This window comes from Aethalodelphis obliquidens, unplaced genomic scaffold (genome assembly GCF_003676395.1).
Source record: "Aethalodelphis obliquidens isolate GAN/ISIS:26980383/991018 unplaced genomic scaffold, ASM367639v1 scaffold5, whole genome shotgun sequence".
Classification (NCBI taxonomy): domain Eukaryota; kingdom Metazoa; phylum Chordata; class Mammalia; order Artiodactyla; family Delphinidae; genus Aethalodelphis; species Aethalodelphis obliquidens.
The window spans coordinates 43,892,340-43,911,194 of record NW_020837949.1 but is presented as its reverse complement, the minus strand read 5'-3'; the positions used below and the strand labels follow the sequence as shown (position 1 = coordinate 43,911,194).

General features: G+C 42.0%; 1 protein-coding gene across 3 annotated transcripts in view; it reads left to right on the top strand.

Moving 5' to 3' along the window:
* The window catches only part of AVL9 (AVL9 cell migration associated), a 94,791-nt gene that overhangs the window by 60,463 nt on the left and 15,473 nt on the right, over positions 1-18,855 (top strand). For 2 of the 3 annotated variants that reach the window (XR_003431943.1, XR_003431941.1), the window contains 2 exons: positions 2,128-3,132; positions 6,526-8,123. The gene's annotated coding sequence lies outside the window, so the exon portion shown is untranslated. The remainder of the gene's footprint in view (positions 1-2,127; positions 3,133-6,525; positions 8,124-18,855) is intronic. The other variant, XR_003431942.1, reaches the window with a different exon arrangement.

Sequence of the window (18,855 nt, the reverse complement as noted above, 5' to 3'; positions counted from 1 at the left end):
TTGTTTTTTTTTGTTGTTGTTGTTTTTAGAATAATTTACTTAGAAAGGCAAGGAGAAAACAAATTAGGAAGGGAGAGGTGAGAAGTTGCAAACCCAAGAGACAAGGTCCTTTAAAATCTGAATGAAAGTACGTTGAGAGCAGTATCTTTTTTTCTTTTGGTATAAATTTATTTATTTTTGGCTGTGTTGGGTCTTTGTAGCTGCGCGCAGGCTTTCTCTAGTTGAGGCGAGCGGGGGCTACTCTTCATTGCAGTGTGCGGGCTTCTCATTGTGGTGGCTTCTCTTGTTGCAGAGCATGGGCTCTAGGAGCACGGGCTTCAGTAGTTGTGGCATGTGGGCTCAGTAGTTGCGGCTCACAGGCTCAGTAGTTGTGGCGCACAGGCTTAGTTGCTCTGCGGCATGTGGGCTCAAGCCCATGTCCCCTGCACTGGCAGGCTGATTCTTAACCACTGTGCCACCAAGGAAGCCCGAGAGCAGTATTTAATATGCTAAAGGTTATAATAATTCTTTTATGAAGAACTTAAATTTTTCATCTGCTAATTACGAGTTTTTTGTTGGTGGTGGTGGTGGTGGTGGTGGTGGTGGTGGTGGTGGTGTACGCAGGCCTCTCACTGTTGTGGCGTCTCCCGTTGCGGAGCACAGGCTCCGGACGCGCAGGCTCAGCGGCCATGGCTCACGGGCCCAGCCACTCCGCGGCATGTGGGATCTTCCCGGACCGGGGCACGAACCCGTGTCCCCTGCATCGGCAGGCGGACTCTCAACCACTGCCCACCAGGGAAGCCCACGAGTTTTAAAATGAGGCTTTAACTTTATCTCCCTGGCAGGCAGTTTTTTTTTTTAATTTGTTTTGTGGAAGTTAGAGTCAATGGTCCTTTTCCCTGAGGGCTGGTGATGAGTTTAGGAGCGCCCAGCCCTGTGAGGGGCCAGTGGACTTATCCTGAACCCCTTGAACTTTTATCTGCTTCAGCAGTTTGGGAAAGTAGCCTGTCAGGCTGGTAGCCGGTTAGTGTTGCCTGTCATTTTATCAGGGAGTTGGTTAGGACTCTTGAGATGGCATTGACATTTGCATGCTCTGATTGTTTGACCAGAGGTGGCACGTCATTCATGGCCTTTCCACCCAGTTCTGTGGTAGCCTCTAAACACGACAGAGAACGCAACCCTAGTTTCTAGAAGATGATTGTCATGCTGTGTAGCTCAGCGTGCCACTACGAGTTTTTTCATTCCAAGTCTTTGGACTTCATAACATTGGAATTGTTTTCTCATCACTTCCAACATTCCATAAATATTTGTCAAGGACAAAGAAAAGGAATGTGGATCTTTATTCTTCTCATATAAATAACTTTGTACACATGACTTCCTGCTTTCATATGAAGGAGAAGAAACTAGCTCCCTTGTGTGGCAGCTCCAAAACTAAAAGATTGTTGGACGTATAAGGGGTTGAATATATTTTGTAAAACGCTAATGCATTTGTATCTCTGTGCTGTTCTAAAGATTACCTTTTTACTTATATTAATTAAAGATATAGAAACTATATATTTAAATCATGTTAAATGGGACACAACTTAGGGATTTTCCTCAATCTTATTTTTCATCGGCTTCTCACACTCATATAGTATGCTGCTCAAATTTTTTTGTGTGCAATATGAATATTTGAACATTTCAGTGAGGTACTGAGCCAGAAAAGGTAATTGAAGTTTTTAGAAAACTTACATGCTTAGAAAATATATTGTTTTCTTTAAATATTAGTAATTTATAGCTGGAATTATAGGATCAAGACTTGTTTCAGGCCACTTGATCACTGGTTCCTAAATTTAGGAAGCATATGATTAACAAGTTGGTGAAAGCATTTAGTGGGTACAGGAATAGTTTAAATACTTGAGATTAAAGGTTTTTCACAAACCCCATTCTAAGAAAGTTTAGCTTAGAAATCTTAGAAAGTTTTCTTAGGAAGTTTAGAGCTGTGGTACATGTTTTGATTAGAAAGATAGTTTCTCTTTGCTCTAGTAGTTTTATAATTTGTAGTAGTCTTTTGTTTCTGTTGTCATTTGTTTTTTTAAAAATGTTAAAATTATAAATCACGTCCAATCATACTGAATTGTAAAACTTCTACTGTATCTTTATTTTAAGGAAAAATGAGAATAAAATTATCCTGTTTCTCCTGCATACAGTGGACTTGGCCTGTTTTTCTAGAAGTACCCTTCATGTTGTCAGTGTGGTTTCTGGCCTGCTTCACAGTTGGAGAGAAGGGCCAGCTTCGTTTATTAGGAAACCAGCGGAACTAAAGGACTCATTGCTCGTTTTTTTTTTTTTACTCTCTCATTTTGAAAATACTTGTGGTGCTTCAGTTTGTGAGGTGGTGACCCTCGCAGCAAGAATGTTTAGTGCCTGGGGCTGCACAAAGTACCACCAAACGGAGTTTGGTCGTGCAGTAACATCTTGTCACATGCTCACGGACAGAAATCCCCAGGGGACTAGGATATTGCCCCAAGCAACCCATTTTTCCATCCGTACTGGTGAGCTTCAGAATAACCTTGACATTTCCACTGAGGACTCCTAGCACATTTTCACATATGTATTTCCATGTACCATGGTTTCCTTATAGCTGTTTTGCAAAACAGCTTCACAGAAGAAGGAGACAAATTTCTTTGTTCCCAGGAATGTGCGCTGCCTTGAGTACAGGGTTAAATTTAAGGTACCAGTGTTCTTACAACGTGGACTGTTGCTGCCTGGAGCTGACAAGGTGACTCGGGCAGTAGAGCTCGACACCGCCAACATCTCCCTTTTCCGAGGACCTGTTCCAGCTGCACTTCAGGCTCTGCCGTGGTGAGGGGATGGTCCCCCATTGTCTCCCAGGTCAGAGCTGCCTTCTCTTCATTCTGATAGAATGGGAGTTGCAATGATCAAACCTGGCAACATCTGGAAAGAGCAGGATTATAGAGGCAGTTTCTTCCAAGGAACCACACTTTGTGAAGGGCTCATCTCCTCCTGTGGTAATCACAGGCTTAGGGAACCGCTCTGCAGCAGGACTGATCTGTCCAAGTTCACAATCGACAAATCCCCAGCGGAGCTTCCAGTCGCGTGACCGACAGCCAACTCCAGTCGAGGCAGCTAAGGTCTAGTCATCCAGCGCAGGTAACACACTTTGTATGGCTGTGGATTCAGAGGCCGGGGAGTGTCTGGGGCAGGAAAGCCAGATGGTTGTGCTCTTTGCTCTTGATCCCATGTATACCTGTTTTGGAACCACTGACATCCCAGCCTAACACAAAAACTAAGATTCAAATGTTTCTAAATGTGTATGTTTTATCCTTAACCAGACCTGACTTCCCTCCTGGGACACATTGATGTGGAGGGTGGGAAAATGGCGAAAGCCACTTGATAACATACTGATCATTGTTGAAGCCAGGAGATTTGCTAGACTATTCTGGTGTCAATGTATGTTTGAGAATTTCCATAATGAAAAGTTAAAAACTCCTTGCTCGCCATTAAACAACTCTGGTGCTGCTGAAAAGGCTCCACCCTCTGTGTCCTCCCTGCCCGCCCCCCGGCCCCCGACCCTGGCAATACTCTCAAGTAGTTGCAGGGAATTTTGAAGCCTTCACTTGGGCTCTCGGCATCAAATCAGTATGTCTGCTAGTCCTCTTCTGACCTTAACGTGGTTCCAGTCACTTGTCCTTGTAAAGCAGAATCTCTCTCGAGTTAGCTTTAGAATGGAAGGGCTGGGAAAGAACAGAAAATAAGTTTTTGAAAAAGTTTGTTCCATCACTAAGTTCCTACTGTTCTTCCTCAGTAACTCGTCTTCATTCCATCGCTTTCTAACTTCACTTCCGTCATTCCTGGTCTATTATGCCTGAGCCTTTATCAGTTTCTCTACTTTCAGTCCACCCTACCCCTCACACCCAGAATCATCTCCCTAAGACATTAGGGTTTTTTGTTTATTTTAAGACACCAATTGTACTTGAACATTTGTTACTTTTTTTTTTTTAATTAATTAACTTATTTTTGGCTGTGTTGGGTCTTCGTTTCTGTGCGAGGGCTTTCTCTAGTTGCGGCGAGCGGGGGCCACTGTTCATCACGGTGCGCGGGCCTCTCACTATCGCGGCCTCTCTTCTTGTGGAGCACAAGCTCCAGATGCGCAGGCTCAGTAGTTGTGGCTCACGGGCCTAGTTGCTCCGCGGCATGTGGGATCTTCCCAGACCAGGTCTCGAACCCATGTCCCCTGCATTGGCAGGCAGATTCTCAACCACTGCGCCACCAGGGAAGCCCCATTAGGGTATTTTTAATTGTCCCTTTGCTGCATGGTAATCCTCCAAGTCTACTTACTGTCTACAGAATTAAATCCAGATTCCTGAATCAGGCACTCAGGGTCCACCACACAGTAACATCCCAAACTTCTCTCCTGACACCCTGGCCTCCACAAGCTCCCTGGCTAAGTGACACCTTTGCTGTGGTCATGTTTTCCCACCCCTCTAGTTGGAGAAGCATTATTGAGAGAACCCCTGATAGACACTTAACTGAAGGTCAGCTCCAGCCTCTCTTGCTCTTCAAAGTCTCCCCTGGGGTTACTCGGAGTTCTTTCTAAAATACTTGGACACAGCTTTGATTGAGCACCACGCAAATAGGTGCTTCTGTCTTGGAGATTTTCAACCAGTAAAACTTTAAGAAAGGGACGGGCAACTTAAGTGCAAAATAAACATACAGAAAAGAAATGTATACATTAAGCTTAACCAATCACACAACTAGTCCCCAGGCAAGAAATAGCATATTGCCCGCACCTAAAATGCGCTGCCCCTTGTGTCTCTCCCAGATCATAATTCTTCCTTCTCCAGATGTGTTTGGTTTTCTGATTTTTGAGATAATCGTTTTCTTATAATTCGACCTCCTCCTTCCTGTGTATGTTTCCCAAACAGCATTGTTATTTTTTGTCTGTTTTTGAATTTGTATAAACGGTATCACACCATTCGTATTGTCTTTTTCCGCTTAATTTTGGTTTTAGGAGATCATTCTCTTTCACTGCTTTATAAGCTGTTGCACTGTACGACTGCACCACAGTTTATCCAGTCTGCTATGGGTGGGCGTTGGCTGTTTCTGGTTTGAAGCTAATGTGAAGAGCAGTGCTGCTCTGACCCTTCTAGTATGCATCTCCCAGTGCACCTGTGCATGTTTTCTCTAGGGTATAAATGTGGGAATGAAACTGCTGGGTCATGGGAATATGTATCTCTTCAAACTTTTTAGTTAATGCCAACCTGTTTTTCAAAGGGATGATACCATTTTACCCTCCCACCAGCAGGGAATGAGAACAACATTGTTCCACATTGTCTCCCATGCTTTGGTATCACCAGGAATTTAAATTTCTGCTGATTTGATGGGTGTAAGATGGTATCTCCTTGTGGGTTTTAATTTGCATTTCCCTGTGTACAAATAAAATTGAGTACTTTTTAATTTACTTATTGACTATTTAGATTTCTACTTTTGTGAAATGCCTATTCGTCTTTTACCCATTTTTCTGTTAGGTTATCTGTTTCTTATTTGCTTGCGTTTTAATTTTACGAGTGTGTATGTATGTGTGTATACCTCAATCTATAGATAGATAGATGGATTTCTGGATACTATTTCTTTGTCAGTTATGTGTGTTGCAGATACTCATTCCGTGACTTACCTTCATTCTTTATGGTCTCTTGATGCATAGAGTTCTTAATGTAGTCAAATTTATCTTTCCTCTTATGATTAGAGGAAATCATACCTTTTTGTGTTTTATTTAAGAAACTTTTCTCTACCTCAAGGTCATAAGGATATTCTCTGTAATCTTCTAGGAGTTTTTCAGTTTTGCCCTTCACATTTAGGGCTTTCTTCACCTGAGATTTCTTTCCCAGTCCCCACTCCGCCCTCCCCTCCCCGATATGGCTAGAAAGTTTTGGCACTTCTTATTTGGCCAAGTAAGGACTCTATTTATATATTATTTATTTATTGGTTTTTAAAAACCTTTTATTGAAATATAGTTGATTTACAATGTTGTGTTCTAGGTGTACAGCAAAGCGATTCAGTTTTATGTATGTATATTATATATATATATAATATATATATACACGCACTGCTTTTTAGATTATTTTCCATTATAGGTTATTACAAGATACTGAGTAGAGTTCCCTGTGCTATACAATAGGTTCTTGTTGGTTGTCTATTTTATATATAGTAGTGTGTATATTTTAATCCCAAACTCCTAATTTATCCCACCCCTGTCCCCTTTCCCCTTTCCCCTTCGGTAACCTAAGTTTGTTTTCTATGTCTGTGAGTCTATTTCTGTTTTGTAAATAAGTTCATTTGTATCAGTTTTTTAGATTCCATATATAAACCATATCATATGATATTTGTCTTTCTCTTATCACTGTCACTTTTTACAAAGACGTTTTAATACCAAAACATGGGAAGAGCATAGGGTCAGAGTAAAGGAGAATCCTTTAAATCAAATTAGTAACTCTTTGTGTTGTATGAGTTTAATTTGTCCCTATTTTTCTCATTTTGTTACAGGTCCTGTGCAAAACTTTGCCTCAGCATGAGTTTTTGAAGACAGAGGAGGGAACCCAATTTTTTTTTACTTTGAAGGGCTGATGTTCTCCAAGTCTAGCAATCACATAAATGTCCGGTGTGTCCGGAACTGTCCTGGGCAGCCACAAGCCCTAAGGACTTTTAGCACCGAAGCAGAGACTCACACTGGCCTCCAGAGATCCAAGATGTGCACATCTTTGGCTACTTGCCCTGGGAAGTCACTTTCAGAACTAACCCATGTCCCTCACACTGCATTTTAAACCCTACCTTCTTCCCATCAAGTATTTGAGTGCCTACTGTGTACACACACAGTACATGCCACCCACATAGCAGGGGGAGAATGGATGGTTACCATAGTGGGTAAAGAGGCTGGGTCAAAGGTCAGCCCAGTGTGTTTGAGCAGGTGGCCAGCTCCTTTTTGGCAGGGGTGAGTAGATGTTTCTTCCCCTGAAGGCTAAGTGATAGTTTTAGGAGTGAGGTGGGTTTAGATACAAAGGGCTCCAGGACCTAGGAGAACAACATAGGCAAAGACTGGGAAGCAGTGAATGTTCTTTGGTGTGACTGGAACCTAAATGGCAAGGGGGGATGGGCAAGAGATGAGGCTGTAAGATAAGGCCAGGTTTGGAAAAAGAGATACCTGTCAGCCTGGCAGAGGGGGGGTGGACTTGATCTAAAAGGGCAGGGGAGAACCTTAAAGGGCTCTCCAAGGGCAAGTGGCAGGTTGGGTGCTGCATTTGAGAAAGTTCATTCTGGGTTGGGCACCACTGCATTTGCATGGCCATTAGCTCTAGTGATGTCTCTCTGAACTCAGCCATCACCGCCTTCCTTTTCCTCAAGGGCCCAATCTCTTAGCTTTGTACCAACTTTAAATCCCATTTGCCCCAAACAATGGGCCCCAGAACAAAACTCCTATGGACCCAGCCCTCAGTCAAAAACCAGTCACCCTGATGTCACCCTAAGAACTGTTTTCCTTTGATTTCTCCAGCCGTTAGACTAGCGGGGGTGGGGGGGTGGGGGCTTGTGAACGAGGAGCGGCTCTAAAGTGATTGTGGGCGGTGCCGGGAGAGCCCGGAGGACACTTAAGCATCTGCTGAGGTTACTCTTTTTGGCAAAGGGGAGACCCAAGAGACCCGTGCCGCCACCACCATGTTGATAAACCTGGGCGAAACTCACTGTTTCTTCCTAAAGTTTACAAGCAGGAAGGGAATGCTTCGTATGTTCTAAAAGTCCATCTGCAGTTAACATCCGGACTTTCATTTATATTCGATCTAATCCATGGAATTTTTATTCTGATCAGCGTTACCAGATGAGCCATGTGCACTGAGGAATGATTAGCCCAAAGTAGGACAGAAGAGAATCTGAAAAGTAGCCTTTCCACCTGCCCCCTGGCTCTGCCCTAGAAAACAGTCAGTCAGCAGCACTTCCTAGAAACCACGGAGACAGAAGTTACGCTGCACCGTCTTCAGCTGCAGGAATCCTGAATTGGTTCTTTGTACAAGATCATCCATGAAACGCCAAAGCCTCAGTGCCCTCGATAGATCATTCACTCCCACTAAATGCCTTAGAAATGGAAATTCCAGGTAAGGTTTTAACAGATGAAGATAAATGAGTATTTTTTGTGTGTTACCCACTTTATGGTCATTTAAAAGCATAAGGACTGAAATGTTAAAATCTTTTTTTAATACATATAAATTATTTTTGGCTGCGTTGGGTCTTTGTTGCTGCGCGCGGGCTTTCTCTAGTTGCGGCGAGCGGGGGCTACTCTTCATTGTGGTGCGCAGGCTTCTCATTGTGGTGGCTTCTCTTGTTGCAGAGCACGGGCTCTAGGCACGTGGGCTTCAGTAGTTGTGGCGTGCAGGTTCAGTAGTTGTGGCTCGTGGATTCTAGAACGCAGGTTCAGTCGTTGTGGCCCACGGGCTTAGTTTCTCTGCAGCATGTGGGATCTTCCTGGACCAGGGCTCGAACCCGTGTCCCCTGCATTGGCCGGCAGATTCTTAACCGCTGTGTCACCAGGGAAGTCCCTGAAATTTTAAAATCTTATATTTTACAACTTTTAAAGTGTGTTTTTCTATTAGTGATAGATCCTACATTTTGAGACTCGAAGTTTAAAACATTTTTATTTTGTGTGCCATTAATTCCACTCCTTTGAGCATCTGGGCTTAATGAATACTTAGAATTTTTCCTCTTGGGTCTCCTTGGAAATGAAGGATACTAGTCACTACTACTGGTTGGAAAACGTTTTTTTTGTTTCCTTTTAAATTATCAGGTTAAATTCTGTGACTATTCTCCCTTGAAGAGCAGATTGTATTTCCAAGGTTTCTGATACAATTCTTAGGGAATGCAGAATGGGTTTCCTAAATGGACAATGTTGTTTATGGGAGCTGTGTCTCAGCTCATAAAAGCCTGCATGTCAGAAAGCCAGAGTATGTACTGAAGTATAGTAGAAGGTGCTAGAGAACTGAAATGCTCCGCACAACAGGCAGAAGAATGTAACTTACAGCTTGACAGCTGAAAACATAGCTCCTGTCTGCATAGCCCCAGCAGGAGTAAGTCAAGTTTCAGTCACAAAACTACTTGCTGTGGGTGAGGTGCTGTCGGGGCTCCAGGAGACAAGAGGAGATCTGATAAAAAAAATTTGATAGTGAAAAATGTGATGAGTGTCTTGAGAGGTCCAGTAAAGTGCCATGGCAGTCCTTTCAGCTAGGACAATCAGAGAAGGCTTCCTGTAGGAGGTGGCATTCACACTGCTCCTTGAGTGAAGATGGTTAAGATTTTGAGTAGAGACAGTAAAGATAAGAGCAGATTTTCAGTCCACCCTAGGGGGGGCCTGTGGCCTGTGATGCAGAAGAGCAGGTCAGTGAGTATAGGCCTAGGAACGGTTATGGAGTGATGACAGAGGAGAAAGAAGGAAGAGAACAGTCTTTGGGGATGCTAAAGCCAGAAGGAACCTGAGAAGTATAGAAACCACCGGAGATCACTCTTGGTGAGAATACAAGGATTAAGGAAAGAGTGAGGAGGGGGGAAATCCCTGCCGATACAGGAAGGAAAAGAAGTACCTGTAAGGGGTCATCTGTATGTTGAGGACTTCTGTTGGATGAGGTAGCTGCCTTCCCAGGGTCAGGAGTATGAAATACTTTCCATCAAGTAAGCTGGAAAGTTTTGGAAAGTGCAACTGCCTTTATATCAACTTCACAAAACAAAGCATTTCGAACAGAAACATCAAGTTGTTTTCTTTGGGGACCAAAAGATACTTTATCTACTTTCAAGCTGTGACAGATATCAAGGCCAAGCATAGTGTTGATTAAAATCAACTATTTCACTTGATCTATGTGGTTTCATAAGTATATACATAGTTAAAATCAAATTGTACACATAAGACACATTTTTAAAATTTTTAATAATAAAAACCCCAACCATTTCAAACTGTAATTTGTTTCTGGAGTTAGGTAGGCATGGTCAATGGAAGGAATATGGTTTCCATTTTTCAGGCACATCTTTCAAGAAAACTGCAAACCCAAAAAGGCTGGTGTCTCTGACAAGTGAAAATTACCAAAAAAAAGTGCCTGCATTTTCATTTTGCTAGACTTTGGCAACAGTAATCAGCATCAGTCTTTGCTTTTGCTCAGGGCTTTGTAGCTTACAAGTTAGGATCTCATAAATTGGATGTAGACAGGCCTGGGTTTGAAATCCAGCACCCACACTTGCTTATTACTCACCACCTCTGAACCTTGGGTTTCCCATGGGTGCAGTGGGTTTAGATGACGAATGTGTTGTCGATGCATTTATTTGTGTTCATATTTGTTTATTGTCCATCTTCTCCCATAGAAAGTGAGGAGGGATTTCTTTCTGATTTATTCACTCCTGTGTCTTCAGGGACTAGAACAGTGCCTGGGACGTAGTAAGCCCTTAGTAAACATTGGATGCATGGACAGTTCTGATTTGTGACTTTGGGAGAAGGGAGAAGATATATGTAACTGGAAGGTGAAAGGTCACAATCCACAGACAGGTGAAAGGAAAATGAAGAAAATGGTGTGAATTCCTAGGGTTTGAGGAGGGGGGACCAGAAATGAACAGCATAATTGGATATAAAAGGAAAGTGTGAATTTTCTAAGCACACGCACCGGCAGTGTATCTGATACGCAGTTAGCTTTGAATACACATTTGCTTTCAACAATTTTTAATTCTTTATAAATTAACAACTGAAGAGATTCAAATGAATTTTTATCCAATGTGTAGGGTATAAAGGAAAACAATAAAATGAAGGCTCCACCACCCGATTTAAGATGGTGTTTCTCATCCCTCTAGGCTGGGAGAGAGATGGGAAGAGGAGAGAGGAAAGGCCCAAGGAAGCACGTGGGCCACCTCCCTCAGGGCCTCCTCCCTTGGGTTCCAATCGCTACCTCAGTTTCCCTTACTTACTAGGAGAGGATGTCTGTACAGAGAACCCCAAAAGCTGAAGGCAGAATACAGTCCTAGCCTGTTATGTGACCTTGGGCATGTTAAAAAAAGACTTCTCTGGGCCTATGTTCTGAATAAAAGAAAGGAGGTAGATCGGTGGTTTTCAAATCCTCTCTTAGGTGGAAAGCTACTCCAGCGAAATCCTCCCGGATGATGTGACTGAAGAGGATGCCTTCCCCAGTACTTGACTGTTTATTCCTTCCTTATTTAGGTCTCCACGACACAGTGCTTCCTGTACTGTATCGAGTTCCTGCACACTCCAGCGGAGTTCTTTTTTGAGTGTGTGTGAATGTTAAGCTAATGCTTATTTCATTGCTTTCAACGAGATGTACTTTTAAGGAGTGTCGAAAACGCAGGCATGAACATTTTTATGACCCTGTACCTTCATCAGGAGAGCGTCCAACTCAATGTAAACGGACTTAATCCCCCTCCCCAAGCCTGCTTGGCATTCCATTCCTAAGAGTTAATATCAAGGAAATAATCCAAAAGGCAAAAAAAAAAAAAAAAAGAAAAAAGCCATGTGCATGGAGTTCTTTGTCATAGCATTTTTCATTATAGTGAAAAATGAAAAACTGGGAACAACCAACAGAGGAGGACTGAGTTATGATGCTTCAGTGTTATACTAGTGAGTGCGATGTTCATGGTCACACTTGACAGCTATCGGAACAATCACTGTGGAAACTGGGATAACGAGGAGAAGAGGAAAATGCAGGATCTACTGAAGTATACAGAGGAAGCAGGAGGCCAGCTTGCTTCCCCTGCGTTTTTTCTTCCTCTTTCCTATATCTTTTCTCAGTTTCTCCCACGTTGCTATGGGAACATGGAAAAATGAGTTGATAGATGAGGTCAATAACACAATGGTGATTTTCTGCTTCTGAACTGTGCCAGGACACAGAATACAAGCACACTGCATGGGAATTAGAGCCCTCAGGCCTTCAGTGCTTTTTTTCCCCCAACTGAGCCCTGGATGTATTTCTATCACCATCCTTACTGTTCCGGTTTTGTAATGAACCATGAGGCCTGGAGCACGGCACATAGTAGGCACTTGACTTGCATTGTGACATGAACAAAACCTTCCTTTCCTTCCTCTGTGGTTGTGGCTTACCAGAGAAGCACCATGTAACTGACGCACTGAAACAGCCAGAGGAACTGAGAAAGCAAAAGAAGCAGTGCTTTCAACTCTTTCTGTCTTACAAAGTGCTTGGTGGAACTGTAAGAGGATATTTAGCAGCACAAAAAGTAGGCCAAGGGTAAGAAAAACTCTCCATACCCACGAGAATTCAGATGACCAACTTAAGTCTGATCCAGAATAAACAGTTCTCATCTGGAAATCTAGCAGTTCCAGAAAGTACTGTCTGGGGGGAAAAGGCCCACGATGTCGAGCTGCATAATTATGTAACCCTCCAGGAAAGAGGGAAGAAGTGCCATCGTACGGGGGTGCACGGGGAAAATCAAACGTGAGCGAGTAACAGTTCTCAGGCCTCAAAGAGGAAGACTTTTGCTGAAGAGAAACCAGGCCCTTTCCCATGAACTTGACCAGGTTCAGTTCTCCCCATCCTCACCCAGCATCCAAAGCCTAAAACAACGTTGCTATTTCAAATCCCTCCAATCGAAATAACTTTCCAGTAGTCATGTGAGTAGTGTTGCACGTGAAGGGACTCACCTGAAATGAAACGGAAGCTTAGCTATTATGAATAGGTCAAGACCATTCATGTTAGTATTTTATCAGGAAAAGCATTATCATTGTCCCCTTACCGGTCACTTAAACACATCAAACAAACAAATTAAATGCCAGATGGTAAGAGGAATTTAAAATACAACTTTCTCCCACAAATTGTAAAAATCCAAGCTTGAAATTGAAAGCAGGGACTGGAGGAGATATATGTCCACCCAGGTTCATAGCAGCATTTTTCACAGTCATCACGGGGTGTGCACAACCCAAGTGTCCATCGCTGGATAAACAAAATATGGTGGATACATATACGTACAATGGAATATTATTCAGCCTTAAAAAGGAAAGAAACCTGATACGTGCTGCAATGTGGATGAGCCACGAGAACATTGCATTCAGTGAAATAAGCCAGTCACAAAAGGACAACTACTGTATTGATTCCCCTGGTGTGAGTTACCTACAACAGTCAGACTCACAGAGACTGAAATTAGAAGGGTGGTTGCCAGAGGCTGGGGGGAGGGAGGAATGGGGAGCTATTGTTTAATAGGTACAGAGTTTCAGTTTTGCAAGATAAAAAGTTCTGGAGGTGTATGGTGGTGATGCTGGCACAACAATTTGAATGTACTTAATGCCACCAAACTGTACACTTAAAATTACTTAACATGGTAAATTTTATGTGTGTTTTACCACAACTTTTAATGCAGGCTTGATTCCACCAGTCCTTTGTTTAATGATGGAAAAGCTCCTAATTTTATGTCTTGTACTTTTACTGGGGGCTCTGGTCAAGATATTTTGGGTAAATAGAGGACTCTGTTACATCCTGTTAAAAAAAAAATTCTTGGGCTTCCCTGGTGGTGCAGTGGTTGGGAGTCCGCCTGCCGATGCAGGGGACGCGGGTTCGTGCCCCAGTCCGGGAAGATCCCACATGCCGCGGAGTGGCTGGGCCCGTGAGCCATGGCCGCTGAGCCTGCGCATCCGGAGCTTGTGCTCCGCAACGGGAGAGGCCACAACAGTGAGAGGCCCGCGTATCGCAAAAAAAAAAAAAAAAAAATTTCTCAACGCATAGGAGTTAACCTAATTAATTATAAGGACGTTGTTCTTTCCGCAGAACCCAGGGTGGACCTATTCCAACCTTATGCCTATAATGGTCGTGGTTATGCAGGTCTAATCCCTTAACAACAAACTCCGAAGACAATACTTCTTTTAACCTCAAGTGGAAATTAATCTTTATATTTCACTTATTCATCCAATAGTAATAATTATTACTGACACATATTGAACAATTGGATATGCTAGAGAACGTGCTAACAACTTTGACATGTGTAATATAAAGTTAATAATCCTGTTAGTAGAAATTATTATCCCCAATTTTTGGAGGAAAAACTTGAACGAAGGTGAAACTCAAATTCACATCATCCATAACCCACCATGCTCAAAAAAACCATTGAACTCAGAGAGACATAGGGGATCTTCAAGTTCAGTCGCTTCAGTGTTGTTTACCTTCATTGTGGAAATTTTCAAATACATACAAAAGTAGGAGAGTATAATAAACTTCCTTTAAAAAAAAAAAAATTTGGCTGTGCCAGGTCTGCGGGATCTAGTTCCCTGACCAGGGATCAAACCCAGGCCCCCTGCATTGGGGGTAGCTCAGAGTCTTAACCACTGGACCACCAGGGAAGTTCCTAAGCCTTTTATAATAAACCACTCAGCTTCAGTACTCATCAATTTTAGTCAATCTTTTTCTTTTTTTTTTTTAAGATTCTTTTATGTGGATCATTTTTAAACTCTTTATTGAACTTGTTACAATATTACTTCTGTTTTATGTTTTGGTTTTTTGGCCCTGAGGATGTGTGATCTTAGCTCCCTGACCAGGGATCGAACCCACAACCTATGTATTGGAAGCCTTAACCACTGGACTGCCAGGGAAGTCCCCTATAGTCAATCTTTTTCATCTTTACCCTCACTTATTTTCCTCCCTCCCGTAGAATATTTTTGCCGTATGATTTTTTTTTTTTTTTTTTTTTTGTCTGCGTTGGGTCTTCGTTGCTGTGCGCGGGCTTTCTCTAGTTGCAGTGAGTGGGGGCTACTCTTTGTTGCGGTGCACAGGCTTCTCATTGCTGTGGCTTCTCTTGTTGCAGAGCACAGGCTCTAGGGCGTGCAGGCTTTGGTAGTTGTGACACAGGGCTCAGTAGTTGTGGCTCTCAGGCTCTAGAGCACAGGCCAGTAGTTGTGGTGCATGGGCTTAGTTGCTCCACGGCATGCAGGATCTTCCTGGACCAGGGCTCGAACCCGTGTCTCCTGCATTGGCAGGTGGATTCTTAACCACTGCGCCACCAGGGAAGCCTGCCATATGATTTTCTAAAGTTTTTATTTGGAAATAATTTCAAACCTACATATAAGTTGCAAAAATGAAAATAGTAAAAAAACCAAATACCCATTACCCTTTACTTTCATCTATTAATATTTATTGCATTTGCTTCATTTGTAGGTCTCTCTCTCTCTCTCTCTCACACACACACACACACACACACACACACACACACACACTTTTTTGGGGGAGCGATTTGAGTGTAACATACATCACAACCCTTTATCCCTAAATACTTCATTGTGTATTTCCTAAGAATAAGGATATTCTTTTATAGACCATAGTATAATTATTAACCTCAGTAAATTGAACATTGACTCAATAGTTTTATCTACTGTACCATTCTTATTCCAATTTTGTCAATTGTGTTCTTTAGAACTTCCCCCCCCACCCCCCGCACCGTACAGCCTGTGGGATCTTAGTTAGTGGGAACTGAGGAGGCCTCGGTTCCTTGCCACATGGGCCTCTCCCTGGGGTTGCTTGTGTGTCCTCATAGGATGGTACTGGCCTCATCTAGAGCAAGTGATCCCTGAGAGGGCAAGGAGAGGGCAAAGCCTTGTGACCTAGTCTTAGAAGTCACACACTGTCACCTCCTCTACAGTCAAGTCATTAGATGTGAGGGACCAAGTCCAGCCCACATTCCAGAGAAGGGAAATTTAACTCCAAATTTTTTTTTAAGTTACAACTTTTTTTTTTTTTTTTTGTGGCCGTACTGCGCGGCTTGTGGGATCTTAGTTCCCTGACCAGGGATTGAACCCGTGCCCTTGGCAGTGAAAGTGCCGAGTCCTAACCACTGGACCGCCAGGGAATTCCCTGAAGTCCCAACTCTTGAAGGGAGAATATCAAAGAATTGGTGGACATATGTTAGGACCATTACAGAATCCACTGATGATTCTTGCCTGATGTAATCCTTACTCAAAATAATGATTTCCCACCTATTCTGTATTATTTTTAAAGCGAATTCTAGCATCGTATTTCATCTGTAAATTTTTGAGAATGTATCTCAAAAAATAAATTTTTTTTAATATTATAAACTGTTGATATTATCAAGTAGCAAGTCAGTATTCAAATTTCCATTTGTCCCACGAATGCTGTATTTTCTGAGGCACAATTCACATGCCATAAAATTCACCCTTTTAAAGTGTACAGCCCAGTGGTTTATAGTATTTTCACAAAATTGTACAATCATCACCACTAGTTTCATCACACCTAGAAGAAACCCTGTATCCATTAGCAGTCGCTACCCATTTCCAAATTAATTTCTGTGGGTATGCCTCTTCTGGATATTTCATATAAGTGGAATAATTACAATATGTGGTCTTTTATGTCTGGCTTCATTTGAAACCATGGTGCAATCCATGTCACCTTCCTTCACTAATCAAAGTTTTAAGACTTTCGGGTCCTCCAAGCAGCACGTAGCTTAAACAATATGTTTGCCCAAGGTGTTTTCCAGGAACTTGGAGTCAGCTGCCTCGGCTTCAAGTTGAGCCAAGAGTCAGCTCTGTCTGGTTTGAGCCGAGCTGCTTAGGACTGGATAGGACCACTGACCCTTCAGCTGGGCATACGGGAGCATCCACTTGTGACATATTGAACGTGCAGAGAGGCCTGCCCAGAACAATTATCACACCTTTTTCCAATAACCTTTCCTCTCTCTCCACGCCTCAGAGTGCCCTGCTTCTTTGTTCTTTTTCCCATAAATACCTGAGCCCCTTGCCTTTGGGAAGGCAGATTTGAGATTTGTCTTCCCGTCTCACTTTGCTGCAAACCTCGGCGTCTCACCATTTTGACTTTCTGCGCATCCGGCAGAACAAACCTGGTTCGGTAACACCCTCACTTGTATAAAGTTTTTAAGGTTGATCTGTTGTAACATGAATAAGGAACTTCATTCCTTGTTGTGGCTGAATAATATTCCTTTGTATGGATTTACCAGGCTTTGTTTATCCATTTTTTTGGCTGTTACGAATAATTGCTTATGTACAGGTGTTTGTGTGGAGGCATATTTATTTTTAGTTTGTTTGAATTGGTACTGAACTAAAGTCTACACAAGGCCATTAGTTGATAAATCTTTCAAGTGACCACAGATTCCTCCTCTACAACTTTGTATTTTTTTCCAATTTGCTGAAGAAATTGGGTCATTTGTCCTGTACAGTTTTCCAAGATCTGGATTTTGCTGATTGGATCCTTTAGGCATAAATAATTTAACATGTTCTTCTAACATCTGTAGTTTCATAGGTTGGTAGCTGGGGGTAGAGGCTTGATCACATTCACACTTGATGGGGGCGGGAGGGCTGGCAAGATTACATGCTATGGCCTGTTACTCTACAAACATAAAAGTCCCAAACTTGCCTTAATAAAAGGTGAAAATGTTACTGTTTAGTATATTTTATGAAGAAATTGAGCTTCATAAGTGGACAAATATGGGGAATTATATATAATCAGTGTTAATTTAAATGATCTTATTCTGGTGAATGTGATTTTTGTTTTTTAAGGGAGTATGAAGCCCTTTTCAAATTCTCTTCTCAACAGAGCAGACTACTGAGTGAACGAGTCCACAGCGTGATCCATATTAATAGGCTTCTCGTGTTTAAGTCTTCATCCCTTCTTTCTCTTAATTACTGAAGCGCAAATTGCTTCAGAGAAATTTAAATACTAGTATTTGAACTTTATGCATAATTCTTTTTTTTTTACCATGCAGCACGCGGGATCCTGGTTCCCTGACCAGGGATCAAACCCGGGCCCTCGGCAGTGAGAGCACAGAGTCCTAACCACTGAGCCACCAGGAAATTCCCTATACAGAATATTCCTTGTAGTTCCTTTTTATTTTTCAAGGGTGAACTGCTTTTTAATAAGTCAGTATCTGTTTATACTTTTCTTTTGGTTTGGGTCATGATGTTTGATCATGAGAGCTTTCAACGGAATGTGGAATAGGAGAAAGGAAAAAAATCTGCCAAATGTATTAGAAAGCATTTGAAATAGAAGTGCTGGTTCCTATTTAAAACACTTCTCTTTGCTGCATACACCAAGATGAGAGTAAAAGATGCCTTGATATTTAATTTTCATATTGTTAGAGACAGTGGTTTTAATAAATTCCTATTTATCTGTTGTGTATTTTTAGTTTTTTGATGACTGAGTTCTTCTAAGTGGTTTCACATAAAACCACATTTCAAGCCTTGTTTGTTTTCAAGTATACAAATGTATGTCTCAGCCCAAGCATCTTTGTAAAAATAGGCATAGAAGTCTTTTAAATGCTGAACTGTAGTACCTGCTTGATTTATTTTTTTAGTCAGTAATAGAGGAAACTATTAGTACAGTTTTATCAGGAAGTTACTGATGTGTATGTGCGATTTACAGTGATTCTGTATATGTTCCCCAGCTTCAAAACACTTGGAACTACGGCTGTGGTTTCTGGAAGGGTCAGTTGTAGGTTCTTAAAGTTACACCTGTGCAGCTTGGGTTTGAGTTTTTAAAGAATATTCAACTTTTAAAGAAATTTTCTTAGCCAAAGAGCAGTTTGAGTTGTATCCATGGTTTTTGCTGGGCTAACATCGGCTTCAGTTAAATCGTTTGAATTATAAAGTAAGTATAATTATGGTGAAGAAGATCAGTCTCATTTTTAAATGCTGAATCACATTTTATTTCTTTAATTAATACAATAGAAACATCAAAATTCAGGACCACTGAAATAGGCCAACTTTTGTTTTGGGGTTGTGTGTGTAGTTGTGTTGATTTGTTTGCTTGGTTTTTTTGGTCTTTAAATTTATTTTATTTTATTTTTATTCTTGGGTACAGTGGGTCTTTGTTACTGCGAGTGGGC